This window comes from Physeter macrocephalus, chromosome 2, assembly GCF_002837175.3.
Source record: "Physeter macrocephalus isolate SW-GA chromosome 2, ASM283717v5, whole genome shotgun sequence".
Taxonomy (NCBI): Eukaryota; Metazoa; Chordata; class Mammalia; order Artiodactyla; family Physeteridae; genus Physeter; species Physeter macrocephalus.
In genome coordinates this window covers 10738907-10749699 of record NC_041215.1, presented here as the reverse complement: position 1 = coordinate 10749699, position 10793 = coordinate 10738907, and the positions used below count along the sequence as shown (strand labels likewise).

Genomic DNA, 10793 nt, shown 5'->3' with positions numbered 1-10793 from the left:
AGGGTCTGGGCCATTAGTAATCCTGCCTGGATTTGCTTGTTGTAGTTTTCCACTGACCTTAATTGCAGGACATGGTAATACTAAAGACATCCTAAGGGATCTCCTGTATTCCAGACATACTCTTCTTTATGTCCATTGGGAGTAACTTGGTAGTTACTCCATTGGGAGTAACTTGGTGGCTAGAGAAAGATACTGACTGGTTTTCACAGAACAGGTTATCTTCCCCTTGGTAGTCAGGATCAGTCACCCAGCCAACATCATAACTCTTCTTTGCCTGATGATACAGAGGCATGAGGAGCTCAAAGTGGCCATCTTAACTTCCAGTTCAATGGAATCATTGTTGTGTCTCCCGGTGGAAGTTTTCCTCCCTCTGGAACAAAGACCTCTAGTCCAGTAGAATGTAAGTTTGCAGGAACAGGAAGCAAAAATTTTGCTAGTGGGTTACTAGGGGTAATAGTGGAGGGTGGCACAATTTCCCATTTCCTCCCCTTGATTCCTAGACCTGTGAATTTTGGCTATGGGAAAAACCAAACTGTATATTGGATGCTGATTCAGAGCATATACAGCCTTAGGGAGAAGCTTGCCTCAGCCCTGCTAGGTATTCACCTAGTTGGCAATGTAACTAGATCTTCAAAAGGCCATTCTATCAAGCTGGCTACTTCAGGATTGTGAGAAGTATGGTAAGACCAAAAAATTCCATGAGCATGGGCCCATAGCCACACTTCATTTGCTGTGAAGTGAGTTCTTTGATCACAAACAATGCTGTGTGGAATACTATAATGGCGGATAAGGCATCAAACTGCCTGATCACCATGGGAATGGTGCTATATCAAGGACTCACTGTTGGCTTCTACTGCTGGCAGATTGGGCATTCAACAATGGCCATAGCCAGGTCAGCCTTGGTGAGCGGAAGTCCATGCTGCTGAGCCCACATGTAACCCCCATCTTTGCTGCCATGACAACTTTGTTCATGAGCCCATTGGTTGATGACAGAAGTGGCTAGAGAAAGATACTGACTGGTTTCCACAGAACAGGTTACCTTATCCACTTGATTATTGAAATTCTCCTCTGCTGAGGTCACCCTTCGGTGAGCATTCACATGGACACAAATACCTTCACATTTTTTGCTCATTCAGAAAATATATCCATGTATCTCTTCCCCAAATTTCCTTGTCATCAAATTTCCAATCATGTTCCTTCCAATTCCCTGACCATCCAGCCAAACCAATGGCCACAGCCCATCAATAGGTATACAAACCTCACATCTGGCCATTTCTTCTTCCAATCAAAATGAACAACTAGGTGCACTGCTAAAGTTCTATGGGGAGGATTTCCCTTCACCTAAGTCCTTGAGGGATGTCCCAGAGGGGAGGAGTAGTGCTGCAACTGTCTACTTCCAGTGATGGCCAGGACACTATGGACTTCAGACATGCAGGTTGATGGTGAAGAGCAGAATTATGAAGCGCTGCAGGATGTGGAAGATGAAAATCAGTGAGACATAAAAGCCAACAAGAGAAACCATCTCTGACCACCCCACACCTTCCCATCCCACACCTATTGGAAATTCCCCCATTGTCACTGAGAACCACCAGATCTGACTTTTACATTTGGTCTCAGAATTTAGGTTCCTGCCCTGTTGTGTTTTTGTTTGTTTGTTTGTTTGTTTTTTAAACAGTTTTCGAAAGTTCTTAAAGGCAAGGGTGAATTTCTGTGGATTTTACTGGTCCCAGTTTTTAGGCTCTTTAAGACACTAACAGGACTGCATAGAAGCTTTTTCAACATTACTGTATTGTCTCCTGCCAGATGTGGCAAGATCACCATTAGAAATGGAAATTTTATTGAACAGTCAAAAGTGATTAGACTCCTAGGTGATGCAAGCATCTAAGAAAAAGGTTAATCACACTGTAGAGGCATAAGTGGTATCATTTTTACTTTTTCTAATTGTTTAAATTGAATTTGATACCAATGTTCAAAATTAATTGGATGTTAGCTTGAGGTGGTTAAAGGTCGTTTGGGGAGTTTGTTGTAATGGTTTTGCTGTAAGAAGTGTTTCAAACTCTGCTGAAATGTTGCTGAAAACCATGGTGCTGGTAACAGTTCAACAATCCATGGCTGCTCATTCTTGCCTACTTTTACTTTCCCTCTGAAGCAGGTTAGCACTGAAGGTGGTATGGAAAAGCCTGCATGCATGTTCAATTCCTGTGAAGCCATGAGTGCAGGCTGTGAGAGAAAAGGCAGTGTAGTAGGAGTGGGGACCATAGGACAACTGACAGAGTAATGGATAAATAAATTGTAGTAAAGTCACACAATGGCATCCCAAAGAACAATGAAAATTAAGAACTTCAGTCACGTGTATTAAGATAGATGAAGCTTCCAAACAAGGTGATGAGCAAAACATCTAACTACAGGAGACTAGGCAGATATTTTAGGGATACGTATTTGTAATATTTGTTTTTAAAAAGCAATGGAGTAATAAAAATGAATCCAGGAGAATGGTATCACTGGTGTGGGAGGGGTGTTGAGGGTTGGATTGAGAATGGAGATTAAAAAAATAATGACAATAATAGTATAATAATGTCTAATACTTGTATAGTATTTACAATTTGCCAGTGTTCTAAGTGCTTTTTATTCTTTAGCTCATTTAATCCTCACAAGTCCATAGGTAGTTACTAGTACTTTCTGCATTCTACAAAGGAGACCAAGTTATGCTTCCTAACCATTGTACCAAATATTTCCTAAATTAAAAACAAATAAACAAATGAAACCATGGATAAAACATTGTCAATATTCAATATCTTAAAGTAGCAAAATAGCAGCATAAGTTTGCTTTTGCTTTTGTTTCATTTAATTTGGAAATGTAGAGGTAAATTCCAGGAGACACAGGGGAACTTGAAAGAGGTTTCCTCTAGATGTGGTACTCCATTTTAGGGAGGAGTTGTATAGGGCCTTGCCTTTTGATGATAAAACTTGCCCCTCCCATTTGACATATATACTATATGCATGCATTTTTTTGATAGAAAGAATTTACTGAAAAATATAATTAGAATAAAAATATGTGAGATCTAGCTGGTCTCTGAATGGTAAAGGTTTTTTTATGTTTTCCTCAATGGCATAAATGACACAGAAAATATTGTGATGCTTGAGTTACAAAAGTATTTTAAATTTCTGAATATCATGAAAGATTATAAGAAAAATTAAAAGCCTAATAAAATATTTGAATGATTCAAAAAATGAGAGAAACACAAAGGCCTTGTTAAGGAATAAAGAAAACAGGTAAGACCATGGCTCTCATAGAAATATAAAATGAATGCATGCCAAGGATTTTATTTAACTTATTAACTAATGAGGGCACAAGTAAGATTTTAATACCAACTCACAGGAAAATTCAAAGTACCACACAAATATAGGCAAATCCAGAATGCAGAAATCTGGATCTACAAATAGATGCACAAAGTTTCTATTCATAGGAATGCAGAATCAATTGCATTCCCCAGACACAATTTATTTGCATTTCTGTAAATAAGAACAGCTTGCATTATTAACAATTTTTTACAACTTTCAGAACTGTGAAATGGCTGAAAGACAACTAAAGGCTTAAATAACCCAGAAGGACATTCAGTAAACTTTTTGGTCCATTTCAAAGTCTGTCTCATTTTTTTCCTGTAGCTTACAGAGATAAGCAGGAAAAGAAAGGACTAATTTTTTTTTTTTTTACAAAAAGGAAATATAAATGAAAATAAGAATATGAGAAAATGTTTTGTAAATCAAAGAAATCCTAACCGTTCTATGAAAATATTTAAACACATATAATGCTCTTCTGCTTAAAATTAAAGCTAACTCCTTATATTGGGCCAGGCCTCATTTTTAAAATAAACTTTTATTTTAGAATAGTTTAGATTTATAGAAAAGTTGCATGATGATTGATGATTCCTATGTGAGCTAAAGTTTGAGAACAACTGAGATATTGGGGTTGTTAACTATAGCATAACTTCATCTAAACAGACTGATGCAGGATCCAGTTTCATTTTTTGTTTTCCATATGGTATCCAACTATCCAAATTCCATTCAGTGACTAGTTCATGCTTTCCTCAGTGATCTGCCATGCTAAAACTGTCATATATTAAGTGGCCAATTACACATAGGTATGTGTTTGGACTCAATTTATTTCACTCATCTGTTTATCTAATCTTGCAACAACACATGTCATAACTATTCTATCTTTATCATAAGGCTTGGTATTTTAGCAATTCCTCTCATATACTTCTATTTCATACAACAATTTCATCATTGTCCTCACTATTCTTGATCCTATGCACGCTAATACAAATTTTAGTATCAACCTGTTAACTTCAGCAAACAACCTGTTGGGATTGCAGTGAATTGGTAAATATTTTGGGGGTAATTGAACATACTTACAATTTTTAGGTTTCTAATTTGTGAACATGGTCTCTCTCTCCATTTATTTAAATTTTTTAAACATCTGCCTATAAAGTTTTATAATTTTCTTCATCGAGGCCTTGAATATCTTTGTTAGATTTATTCTTAAGGACTGCATATTTTTGATGCTATTGTAAATGGTATCTCTTTTATTTCACTTTTTGATAGTTTGTGGCTGATGTATAGGAAAACAAATTATTTTATATCAGTTTTACAGCTATCAATTTCACTAACTCATTAATTCTAATAATTATCAGTAGAATATGCTGGATTCTGTATATACAGAAGCATATCACCTACAAATAATGATTCTTTTCATTAAATCCTTATGCCTTTAAATTATTTTTTTAACCACTCTTGATTGTTTATGATCTCTTAAAAAACTCAAATAGAAGGGATGATACCAGAACCATTGTCCTATTCATGATCTCAAAAGGAAAATTTTTTTCACTATTTCATCACTTCGAATGGTGGTAAGCTGGAGGTATTTGATAGAAATCCAGTATCAGATTGAGTTCCTTTCTATCCTAATTTGCTGCAAATTTTTATTATGAATGGTTGTTGAATTTCATGAAACTTCTGCATCTATTTAGACGACCATGTGATTTTTCTCCTTTCATTTTTTAAAAAGTGTGGGGCCCTTTAGGTAAGACTGGGCCCCCCTTAATTTAAAAAAAAATACTTATTAATTTATTTGGCTGCACTGGGTCCTAGTTGTGGCATGCGGGATCCCCGTTGCAGCATGCAAGATCTTTTAGTTGTGGCATGTGAGATCTAGTTCCCTGACCAGGGATCAAACACGGGCCCCCTGCACTGGGAGCGCAGAGTTTTAACCACTGGACCACGAGGGAAGTCCCTTTCTCCTTTCATTTTTTAATATGAGTGATTATATTAATTGCTTTTTTTCAGGGATGTACTCATTTTTAAAATTCAGGTTTATTGAAGCATAATTTACTTACAGTAGAATACACCTGTTTTCAATGTAGTTTGTTGAATCTTGGCCTACAGTCATGTAACTGCCAGAAAAATCGAGATGTAGAACATTTACATCACCACAAAAAGTTCCCTGTGCCCCTTGGCAGTCAATCCCTGCCTCCTCCTTCTACTCCCTGCACCAGGGAACCACTGATTTGATTTCTGTCCATATAGTTTTGCATTTTCTTGTTTGTTGTATAAAGGAAATTATACACTATGTATCATTTTTCTGTCTTGCTTATTTCACTTAGCATAATGCTTTTGAGATTCATCTACATTATTGCATGTAATGATAGTGGTTTTTTTTAAGAAAAAGGTGTACCAAAATTTGTTTATTCATTTATCAGGGCTGGACATTTGTGTTTCCAATTACGGGTTATTATGAATAAAGCTGCTGTAAAATTTTCATACAGATTTTTGTATGGACATATATTTTCATTTCTATTGAGTAACCTAGAAGTGAGATTGCTGAGTCATATGATAAGTGTATGTTCAACTTCATAAGAAACTGACAAACTGTTTTCCAGTTCTAGAGTTTCCAGTTTCCAGTTTCCAGAACTAGAGTTTTAGTTGCCTCACATTTCACCAGCATTTTGTATTATCTTTAAAAAAATTATTTAAATAATTTTAATAGGTGTATTGCTGCTGAAATTCAGTGACTTAAAAAAGGATAAATTTGTTCTCTTATAGTTCTGGAGGCCAGAAGTCCAAAAAATTTGTTTCACTGAGTCGAACTCACGCTGACTCTAGATTAGAATCCATTTCCTTGCCTTTTCTTAATTATAGTGGCTGACTGCAACCTAGTGGTATACTGCAATCTTGCTAAGCTCACTTTCTAGTTCTAGTAATCTTTTTGTAGATTCCATCAGATTTTCCTATAAAGAATATTGTGTTGGTTGCAAATAAAGGTAGTTTTACTTTTCCCTTACCATTCTTTTTCTTGCCTATTGCACTGACTAGAACCTCCACTAAAATGACGAATAGAAGTGATGAGAGTGACATCCCTGTGTTGCTCCTGATTGTAGAGCATTTTGTCTTTTATCATCAAGCGTGATGTTAACTGTAAAACCTACTGTTAACATTGCAGGTGAGGAAGCTCCTTTCTATTTCCAGTTTAGTGAGTGTTTTTAATCAGAAATGGATGTTGGGTTTTGCAAATGCTTTTATTGTGCCTTGACCTGAAAACTCTGTCAAGGAAGTAAGCTTGGACAGTTTTGTAGGGCTCTTCTCCTTTGTTTCTTGTCTCTCAGGAACCAATGTCCTTTGTCACCTGATGTCTTGTGTCCAGAAAATATTATTTCATATATTTCATCTGTGTTTGTTGGTATTGCTGTTGTTTAAGGTGGGAAGATAACTCTAGTTCCTTTTACTCTGTCTTAGCCAGAAGCACAAGTAAACAGATTTTTCTGGCATCAGATGCATTTCAATCCATTGCAGTTAATATTCTTTTCTGATGCCCCAATTTTTCCCTCTTTGTCCAACAGAAACTCTTCAAGTTGGTTCCTATGTTCTTTTGACATGACCCAGTAGCCGTGGATAGCTTTCCAGCTTTCAAGCACCAGACTTATTTTGTGAACTCCCTGTCTTGGATTTGTAATCAGCCATTTCTCTATGGAAACTTTTTTATTAAATGCTACTTAGAGTCCATAATTTGTTATTGCTATTGGATTGTCATTCTTTCTAGGCCTTTACAGTAGACTGAGACAGGAAAACCCTTTTTTTTTTGAGAACCAAACTGATTTCTGATATTTCCCAGTTCACATGTTAGGCAAAAGGCTTTTCCACTTAAGTTTTTTGAAGTAACATTTTAAAAAATCTCAATAAGATAATTGAGAGCCGGCCCTGGAGGTCTCCACCTTCCCCACAGGTCTCGCCTGGGCCCTGAGCCTCTGCACAGAATCCGGGTGGGGGTGTGGCATCAGGGCTGCTTAGCTGCTCCAGGTGGGGAGAAGAGCTGGGCTTTAGGGTGCCCCAGTTCTGAGCACCCACCCACTGCCCTGGGACATCCCAGCCCACCCAGCGTTTCTGCGTTTGGAGGTGTGGACCTGAGACCTTGGGAGGTAAGGCTGGCTAGGCTTTGAGTGGGCTTGGTGAGAGTGAAGAAACACCCTAAAGGAGAACTTTTCTACCAGGACCCAAGGCACCAGTGACTTGGACCGCAGGCCTCTTCCGAGAAACCTCAGCCAAGGAACAAATTAACACTTTAGTGGTTGGCAGCTTAACATCCTTATTGATTCTAGCTCATCAGTGCTTTTGTTTCCCCTCAACTACCTCCAAAATCCTGGAATGTATTTTTTGCTGTCTGCATCTCGTGGAGTAGTGTTACTGATACCAACCTGGGTTCTTGAACTCTTTAATCAATAGAAATTTATGAGGCCAGATGAGAAATTCAGGCAAGGCTTTATTGGGACTGGTGGGACAGGAGGGAGCAAAAACAAGTAACAGGTTTCCTTGCTCACCCCCCAAGGGGTAGCAGAAGCAAGCTGGTTCCTTAAATGGAGTGAGGGTGGGTAGACCAGTGGGTCCAGCCAGAGGAGTGGCTTAGGTCGTCTGCCCACGCATTTGGTGGTGCTGTATGCGGTGATCATGCACGGTACCCCACTTTTGCTCAGGGAACCTCAGAAGTGGCTGTTAGTTTGTGCCCTTTTTATAGTTTATTGTTCATAATTGCCCCAATTGCACATAAGTGTTGTTATTTTTAGTCCCATTTAGTTTCTTTGTATTTTGTTGCTGGAGGAGACCTTTGTCCAGGTGCAAGTGCAAGCACTCCGGTAAAGGGTCCCAGGTCCCAGTCTATCTTATAACGGCCAGCATACTTACATACTAGTATCAACAAGGAGACTTAGAACTGAAATTTAGAGTGCTAACTTAGTGTATTTTATTTTCTATCACCATGTGTACGTGGGAACCTGTACTTCCATATGTGGGAAAGTGAGGTTGGCAAGGTACATACCAGTTATAGGACTATGAATATGCTGGATAAGGTATGCTGAAGAATCTCCCACTGGATCAGAAATACAGCTACACGTGGAACTTCTCCTATAGAACACCCACCGAACGCTGGCAGAAGACCTCAGACCTCACAAAAGGCAAGAAACCCCCCACGTACCTGGGTAGGCAAAAGAAAAAAGAATAAACAGAGACAAAAAATAGGGACAGGACCCGCACCAGTGGGAGGGAGCCGTGAAGGAGCAAAAGTTCCCACACCCTAGAAGCCCCTTCGCGGGCGGAGACTGTGGGTGGCGGAGGGGGAAGCTCCGGAGCCTCGGAGGAGAGCGCAGCAGCGGGGTGCGGAGGGCAAAGCGGAGAGATTCCCGCACAGAGGATCAGTGCCGACCAGCACTCACCAGCCCGAGAGGCTTGTCGGCTCACCCGCCGGGGCGGGCGGGGGCTGGGAGCTGAGCCTCGGGCTTCAGTTGGATCCCAGGGAAAGGTCTGGAGTTGGCAGAGTGAAAACAGCCTGAAGGGGCTAGGGCGCCACGGCTAGCCGGGAGGGAGTCCGGTTGAAGTCTGGAGCTGCCGAAGAGGCAAGAGACCTTTTCTTCCCTCTTTGCTTCCTGGTGCACTAGGAAGGGGTTTAAGCGCGCCGCTTAAAGGAGCTCCAGAAACGGGCGCGAGCCGCGGCTGTCGGCGCGGACAGCAGAGACAGGTGTGGGATGCTCGGGTTGCTGCTGCCGCCACCAAGAGACCTGTGTGCGAGCACAGGTCACTCTCCACACCGCCCCTCCCAGGAGCTCGTGCAGCCCGCCACTGCCGGGGCCCCGGGATCCAGGGACAGCTCCCCCGGGAGAACGCGTGGCGCGCCTCGGGCCGGTGCAGCGTCACGCCGGCCCCTGCCGCCGCAGGCTCGCCCCGCATCCGTGCCCCTCCCAGTCCATAATTTGTTATTGCTATTGGATTGTCATTCTTTCTAGGCCTTTACAGTAGACTGAGACAGGAAAACCCTTTTTTTTTTGAGAACCAAACTGATTTCTGATATTTCCCAGTTCACATGTTAGGCAAAAGGCTTTTCCACTTAAGTTTTTTGAAGTAACATTTTAAAAAATCTCAATAAGATAATTGAGAGCCGGCCCTGGAGGTCTCCACCTTCCCCACAGGTCTCGCCTGGGCCCTGAGCCTCTGCACAGAATCCGGGTGGGGGTGTGGCATCAGGGCTGCTTAGCTGCTCCAGGTGGGGAGAAGAGCTGGGCTTTAGGGTGCCCCAGTTCTGAGCACCCACCCACTGCCCTGGGACATCCCAGCCCACCCAGCGTTTCTGCGTTTGGAGGTGTGGACCTGAGACCTTGGGAGGTAAGGCTGGCTAGGCTTTGAGTGGGCTTGGTGAGAGTGAAGAAACACCCTAAAGGAGAACTTTTCTACCAGGACCCAAGGCACCAGTGACTTGGACCGCAGGCCTCTTCCGAGAAACCTCAGCCAAGGAACAAATTAACACTTTAGTGGTTGGCAGCTTAACATCCTTATTGATTCTAGCTCATCAGTGCTTTTGTTTCCCCTCAACTACCTCCAAAATCCTGGAATGTATTTTTTGCTGTCTGCATCTCGTGGAGTAGTGTTACTGATACCAACCTGGGTTCTTGAACTCTTTAATCAATAGAAATTTATGAGGCCAGATGAGAAATTCAGGCAAGGCTTTATTGGGACTGGTGGGACAGGAGGGAGCAAAAACAAGTAACAGGTTTCCTTGCTCACCCCCCAAGGGGTAGCAGAAGCAAGCTGGTTCCTTAAATGGAGTGAGGGTGGGTAGACCAGTGGGTCCAGCCAGAGGAGTGGCTTAGGTCGTCTGCCCACGCATTTGGTGGTGCTGTATGCGGTGATCATGCACGGTACCCCACTTTTGCTCAGGGAACCTCAGAAGTGGCTGTTAGTTTGTGCCCTTTTTATAGTTTATTGTTCATAATTGCCCCAATTGCACATAAGTGTTGTTATTTTTAGTCCCATTTAGTTTCTTTGTATTTTGTTGCTGGAGGAGACCTTTGTCCAGGTGCAAGTGCAAGCACTCCGGTAAAGGGTCCCAGGTCCCAGTCTATCTTATAACGGCCAGCATACTTACATACTAGTATCAACAAGGAGACTTAGAACTGAAATTTAGAGTGCTAACTTAGTGTATTTTATTTTCTATCACCATGTGTACGTGGGAACCTGTACTTCCATATGTGGGAAAGTGAGGTTGGCAAGGTACATACCAGTTATAGGACTATGAATATGCTGGATAAGGTATGCTGAAGAATCTCCCACTGGATCAGAAATACAGCTACACGTGGAACTTCTCCTATAGAACACCCACCGAACGCTGGCAGAAGACCTCAGACCTCACAAAAGGCAAGAAACCCCCCACGTACCTGGGTAGGCAAAAGAAAAAAAAATAAACAGAGACAAAGAAT

General features: G+C 41.3%; 1 pseudogene; it reads left to right on the top strand.

The window, feature by feature from the left end:
• The first annotated feature begins 779 nt into the window (after positions 1 to 779).
• On the top strand, positions 780 to 10635 carry LOC112062280 (uncharacterized; annotated as a pseudogene).
• Positions 10636 to 10793: the final 158 nt, after the last annotated feature.